Source organism: Panicum virgatum, chromosome 9K, assembly GCF_016808335.1.
Source record: "Panicum virgatum strain AP13 chromosome 9K, P.virgatum_v5, whole genome shotgun sequence".
In the NCBI taxonomy this organism is placed as follows: Eukaryota; Viridiplantae; Streptophyta; class Magnoliopsida; order Poales; family Poaceae; genus Panicum; species Panicum virgatum.
The window spans coordinates 45,873,934-45,880,919 of record NC_053144.1 but is presented as its reverse complement, the minus strand read 5'-3'; the positions used below and the strand labels follow the sequence as shown (position 1 = coordinate 45,880,919).

The window sequence follows — 6,986 nt, the reverse complement described above, 5'->3', positions numbered from 1 at the left end:
TAACAACGGTGTTGCGTTTAGCGTACTCCCCGATGTTCGGGTTCCATGTAGGAGTTCATGCAAAGAGGTAACGAGACTGGATGTACTCCGGTACGGGACCTTCTCCCGATGTCCCATTTTCCTGGCACCTGCAGTCCTAACCATGATCTAACATGACCCCAGCTTTGGATAGAAGCACTAGGACACCTAACCTAGCCTAAGCTCCAGCTGACTTGACGTAGGATAGAGTAGTTCCTTGTTTTATAGTTTCTCTCCTTTATTCCTTTCTCTTGGAGTGTGGATGTGTGCTGTGTCACATTACCCTTGCTTATTCTTTATTTGTACTTACCCCTGTTAGAGCATTGCCTATTACTTGAGGCACAATGTCATGGTTAATGTTAAGTACAATATCTTTGTCGCTGCCGTCGTTTGGGACACAAATAAATGACGATACCCTTACTCTCCGGGTGAAATGCTACAACGCTATATCCGTGCACTTGCGGATCCATCTGTAATCGTATTGATTATACCACGAGAGTGGCACCCCTTGGGTGCAGTTGCTTGGATGGGTTCGGCGCCCTCATTTCTAGTGATTGCACTAAGGACCGCCAACAGGTATTTCTGGTGCCGTTGCTGGGAATTAACCATTCCTTGTGATTGCGCTAAGAAATGTCAACATGCATTTCTGGCGCCGTTGCCGGGGATTAACCATTCCTAGTGATTGCGCTAAGAAATGTCAACAAGCATTTATGGCGCCGTTGCCGGGGACGACATGTGAACAAAGATATTGTGCTGATATTAACTTAGACCTTATACTCAAGATATAGTCTTTACTCTTTTAGGCTAATGTCACTTTATGTCTTCTTTTATTTTTTTATTTGAAAGAAGACAGGGGTAGTGTATGACCGGTTTCTCTCTGCCGGAAAACTACACAGACAATCCAGAGAGGCTCGTGAGAAGGGCACGACCTCGCGTCGTTCCTCCTCTCGCTCCTCCCAGCACAGGAACCCATTTCGGAAGCACCACTCGTTCTTGAGGCTATGGCTGAAAAGACTCTCCGCGAGTTCTCCGTCCCCTCCACCGACAATGTGGCCACTGGCCCTACATCAATGTCGGGGACATGAACTTCGGGCTCAAATCAAGCCTCATCAACATGGTGCAAGCTAGCCCATTCTGTGGCAAGCCGAACGAGGACGCAAATGCACATTTGCAGAACTTTCTGGAGCTCTGCGACACCGTTGTCATACGGGGTGTCGCCGCTGACGTTGTCAAGCTTCGTCTGTTTCCCTTTTCCCTCCTGGGAAAGGCAAAACAATGGTTTTACAAAGAAAAGGACATCGACACCTGGGCCAAATGCTCCAAGGCGTTCCTCGCAAAATTCTTCCCGTTGGGCAAAACAAATGCCCTGCGCGGGAGAATTTCAAGTTTCCAGCAGACAGGGATGGAATCCATCCCAGAAGCTTGGGAGAGGCTACAGGAATACATCCTGGCCTGTCCTCATCACGGCATGGACGAGTGGCTCGTCCTGCAAAGCTTCTACAATGGGCTCACAATGACATCTCGAGCCAATATTGAAGCAGCTGCTGGAGGAGCCTTCCTCGACCTGACCATAGCCAAATCCAAAGCATTGGTCGAGAAGATGGTCTCTAATCTGGGGTGGAGCGATGAACGACTCCAACCCCACACCAAAGGCATGCATACCATCAAAGAGACGGATATGATTACCGCGAAGCTGGACCTCCTAATCAAGAAGATGGAGGAAGGGAGCAAACAACCGATCCATGCTCCTGTTTACGCCATGGGTTCGCACTTCACGTGCGAAGTCTGTGGTAATGATGGACACTCGGGGAACGACTGCCCCGAAACCTATGAAGACTATGCCTACCTCAACAACAACAACAATGGGTACTGTCCACAACAAGAAATCCAGGGGTGGAACCAGCCACGTCCACCTTTTTAGGGAGATAATAACTACAATCCTTCTTATAATTCGAATTTCAATTCAAACCAACCTCCCTTGAGAGAGCTTGTTCTTGGCCAAGTTAAAATCAACGAAAATATAAATAAAAGGTCTTGGCCAATGACAAATCCCTGGAAAGTTTAAATATCAAGCTTGAAACTTTGTCTTCAACTCTTAAAAACCAGTCAAGTTTCAATAAAAAGGTTGAATCTCTTCTTGCTCAAATAGCTGCTTCCGTTCCTGTCTCTGAGAATGTTAAAGCGGTGACCACGAGGGGTGGTAAGTCCACTTGTGATCCACCACACCCTAACCATGCAGGAAAAGCACCGGCAACCCAGGAAGAAGAACAACCAACAGATCAAGAAGAAACCAGGGAACCAGAAAAGGGAACGGCACCACAGGATTATATTGAGACCAATTTCTTGCCGTTCCCCGTAACAAGAAGGCAACCGTGGATGAGCAGTTTACCTGTTTTGTTGAGATGATCCAGAAGATACATGTTAACGTCCCTCTGCTGGATGTAATGCATGTACCGACCTACGCCCGATATATCAAGGACATCAACAACAACAAGCTGCCGCTGCCCACCACAGAAGTTGTCAAGCTCATGGAAGAGTGTAGCGCAGCTATACTCAACCAACCCCCGGAGAAGAAGAAAGATCCAGGATGCCCCACAATCACGTGTTCAATCGGGGCACAACATTTTGGCCGTGCCTTGTGTGACTTAGGAGCAAGTGTCAGCGTGATGCCAAAAGCCGTCTACGACAAGCTAAACTTCACACACCTCACACCAACCCCAATGCATCTCCAGCTGGCAGACTCCTCGGTATGATATCCAGAGGGGATTGCAGAAGACGTACCAGTAAAAGTTAGGGACTACTTCATCCCTGTCGATTTCGTGGTGCTGTACATGGACATTTCCAAGGATACACCACTTATTCTAGGAAGACCATTCCTAAGCACTGCGGGGGCACAAATCAATGTTGGAGCCGGAGAAATCCGCTTCAATGTCAACGGCAAGGAAGAAAGGTTCCCATTTCAGCCCAAGGTTGAGCAATGCTCTATGATCAAAATCAAGTTTGGGCCAAATGCACGAGGCATACAAGAAGTTGTGGTAACACCACGAAAAAAGGACAACATGGTCAGCCTCGTGAAAGAAGTCATAAAGGAGGGTAAGCATGAAGAAGTGGTAATACCAGTCCAGACTACTCCACAAGATCAACCCTCATCAAGAGTGGAAAAAGTGGAGAAAGCACAGCAATCCGTCACTGCTCCTCCCAGGACGGGTGCTCAATCATAATCAAAGAGGAGTCATGCATGTCGGACTTTAAACGACGCGCCCTTGCCAAAGGTAAAATTGGTATTTATCTCATGTTTGTTTCATCCGCTTTTCAACATTTTCTTTTCACCTTATTTATTTTTCTCCACTACATGTTTGAAATTTTCAAAATTGTTTTCTGCATGCTGGAATTTTTCTAGCATTTTTCTCTTTTTACAAAAAGACCAAAAATATTTTCTAAGTATTAAAATCCTTTGGAAAAAAATAATTTGGACATCTTTTCGAGCAAACTTTTGGCCGTGCACCATATTTTCAAAGTTTATGACCGTTGAGGAATCACCTGGCCAAAGGGGGGCACCAAGGGGTCCACCTTGGGGCCGGCCGACCCCACAGGTCGGCCGACCCAGGGCCAACGGCTCCTGGGACCCACCTTCTCCAACGGCTTCCTGACTGTTGTGCCTGGCTCCTCCTCGAGTGCACTCGCCCAGTTTCCTTCAAATAGAGGCCGAGAGAGGGGTGATGAGCTCTCATGCTCACTCTCTCCACTCTCACTCCCTCTCACACATTCTTGCTCGGGTTTCCTTTGGATTTTGGCTCAAGTTTGATTGCAAGAACACACACTCTCTCAATTCTTTGCTGCAAGATTGATCACATAATTGGAGGAACAACTTTCGGGTAAGAGTTTCATTTTCATTTCACTAACGTAACCCGAATCGAGTTGTTCTCGTTCGTTCTTGTTCGTTCTTTTTGCAAGCATGAAGGGTGTAGGTCGGAAACTTTTCGGAGCTATCAAGAAGATGACAGGGTCAAGCTCATCTCGTTCAAGGGGTGGGTCGAGCTCCCGTCATTCCCCCGAACCTACACCAACGCCGACCACGATGGACTATGAGCAAAACGAACAAGAGGAACAAATAGAGGAGCAAGCTGAAGAACCGCAAGCCGAGAACATGGATGAAGATGATGCACCATACCTCGACTTGCAAGACGATCGCGAGCGTCAAGCCTACGCCATGATCAAGAATCGAAGCTTTGGTCATACCAGAGCCTTCGATCCAGACCTTCTCGAAAAAAATAGGTATGGTTGTTGACTTCGCTCGTGTTTGGCATGCGGTTGGATGGGATGGTTTTGTGCCCGTTGAGGAGAATGGTTCTCGTCTCCTCACCATCCAGTTTCTTTGCACTCTTCGGGAGGTGGATGATGGTGTTTCTTTCCGATATTTTGGAGTTGAATGCTATTTTAATTGGAGAAATTTCAGTCACCTCCTTGGTTTTAGCACGCGCTTGCCAGTTTCCCTTGCAAAAGCTTGCCACGGTTTTGATCAACATGAGTTTTGTGGTTCGATTTCGGGTCAAGTTGTTCATGGCAAGTTTGCACCTCGGTGCAATGACATTCAAAACCTGACTCTTCGTTTGATGCACAAGTGGTGGCTATCACTCTCTTTCCAAGAGATGATCCACGACCAGTGCGCAACGATGAGTTGATGATATTATACACCATGGTCAACAAGATCCGAATCCCCCCCGCACAAGCAATGGTTAAGCAATGGCTCACAAATTTTCGGATGATGGGTCCTATTGAATGCACTTCTTTGGTTACCCGCATCGCATCAAACATGGGAATCTTAGATGGGAACCCCGTTCCTTTCATTGAGGAGCCCTGTGTTATGATCGATGAGGCATACTTGGTTCAAGGCCACACACTCAAGAAAGACCCGGATGACTCCTTGATTTTCTTTTCGCTTGGTTATGCAAATGAAATCCTATTGCCAAATGCGGGATATCATTTGTATAACTGCCGTTCGCTAACCATCCCTCTTGTTCCACAAGAGGAGAGCCGTCGGCATAGTATTTCTGGTCTTCCTAGCAGAGTTACAAGAAGCAGGGCCAGAAGGGAGGAGTTCATACAGCAGCGACCTCAGCCTCAACCACAAAAATATGAGGCTGGAGGTTCGTCATGGCAGAGTGCCAGCTCCACTGAGTGGGCACGGCAGGCCTCAGGGCACCGGTCCACCAGTTCCAGTTCCAGTTCCAGCGGACCCCCACGACGTACTGCTTCGTCCAGAGGCTTCGCCACTCTGACTCGGCATATGGGCGAGCTGAACGTGCGCACCACCAACATCGATGAGTCGCTGGGCCAGCACATCGAGTCAACACAGAACTGGCAGCGACACACAAGCGAGAGGATCCGCAACCTAGAGCTGCAACAGTAGCAATCTCAGAAGGAGTGGAGGGCCTACTACCGTTGGGCTGGGTTTTAAGATGTCGTTGGGCAAGCTTTGGGGATGCCCGCTCCTTCCCCGACCCGTACCCATAAGCTAACTACCCAATTATTGCCTTCCCCATACCTTGCCCACTTTGAATTCCCCGTACCCATTGGGTAACAGGTAAATGAGATGGATATGGATAAATACGTTGTTTCCCCAATGGCACAGACCACATGTATGTCATGCATCGCAGCAGCAGCAGCAGCAGCACAGGCAGCAGCAGCACAGCAGCAACACAGGATATGGGTAAACAAACTAGACTAGTCAGCTACATTCAAGCCGTGAAGTGAAGTTGATCAGTGCAGTTAACAAATTCTGATCCCTAACACTAGAGATTGATTGCTTCATTCTTTATATGAGCATTGACCAATCCTTTGATCCCATTAGTAGAGTACATGATAACAGAAAAAATAACATTTGTACTCTGCTCCACACCATCAGCAAAGCACTTAGACACCTGCAGATCTTTATGGGAACCTTGTCCTGCTCCTACAACAAAACAAATGAAGTTGGAATTTAATAACCTTGATTGCAGTAAGCATAAGCATTACAAAAAATATACTAGTTTCAGCTGTTTGAAAAACAAGAAAGCCATGCAATACTGCGAGTAGGGTAAACATGAAAGCCTACCTTAATCATCGTCATTTTGATCTTCTTGACTTTTTGTTGGTAGAGATGATTCAGAAGTAGGTATGTCAACTTCAACACCCCTATGCTCGGCTGTTTGAAATAAAAAAAAAGTATTAGAAAATTTATATATAAGTAACAAGAATAGTTTTTAGTACAAATATGCACCTGGTATGCGACCCTTGAGCCAATCATGTGAACACATTATAGCCTCAATTGTTTTCGGGAGCAGGTTGCAGCGATAATCATCAAGTATTCTCTTAGCAGGTTGCAGGTTATAGAGGAATATTCTGGTATAGTAGTGTTCAGACATATTAAAAGAGTAACCATGAGCAAGAACCATTCTGAAAAAATCATCGCGGCTACGTTGCTGATCAAAGATAGGAATATCCAACTTTGGACTACCATACTTTCTTCTCTTTGATAACTGAATCTTAGGACAGACTCCAATGTGGTACTTCAAGTGGCTTGTCCCAGCTCTATTACCAGCAACAAAATCTTTCTTACAGTGCTTGCATATTGCTTTATAAGTACCATCATCTAGCATAGTCAGCTCAGACTCTTTCCAAACACTCGACCTCAGTTTTCTATTAGCATGCAAACTTTCTGCACTAACAACTTCCTCTAAATTTGGTTGTATCAATCTAAACAAGTAATACAAAGACTTAATCAGTGGTGTATAGGAAAACCACTATATGCTAGGAACTGATATATAAGTGATTGCATAAAAAAGGCAGTTTTGTGTGAAAAAGAAGTCTTACTTCGGACAGACCCCTTCAGAGTATATGTTAAGTGATCTATTTTCCCTCTCTACTGTTCCATCAGAGCTTCCAACAGCCCCATGAGAGCCCATCCCATGAGTTTCCATTAAGCTATT

The 6,986-nt window shown here is 46.1% G+C and overlaps 1 long non-coding RNA gene and 1 other non-coding gene across 2 annotated transcripts; both read right to left on the bottom strand.

Annotated features, from left to right (window-relative positions):
- Window positions 1-1,384: 1,384 nt before the first annotated feature.
- Window positions 1,385-1,488, bottom strand: LOC120653124. Its single transcript, XR_005666807.1, has one exon. It is a non-coding gene; the product is annotated as a small nucleolar RNA R71 (small nucleolar RNA).
- Window positions 1,489-5,787: 4,299 nt separating this feature from the next.
- On the bottom strand, window positions 5,788-6,689 carry LOC120648734. The gene is made up of 3 exons (XR_005665067.1): window positions 6,278-6,689; window positions 6,113-6,202; window positions 5,788-5,971 (listed from the first exon to the last, which is right to left on the bottom strand). It is a non-coding gene; the product is annotated as an uncharacterized LOC120648734 (long non-coding RNA).
- Window positions 6,690-6,986: the final 297 nt, after the last annotated feature.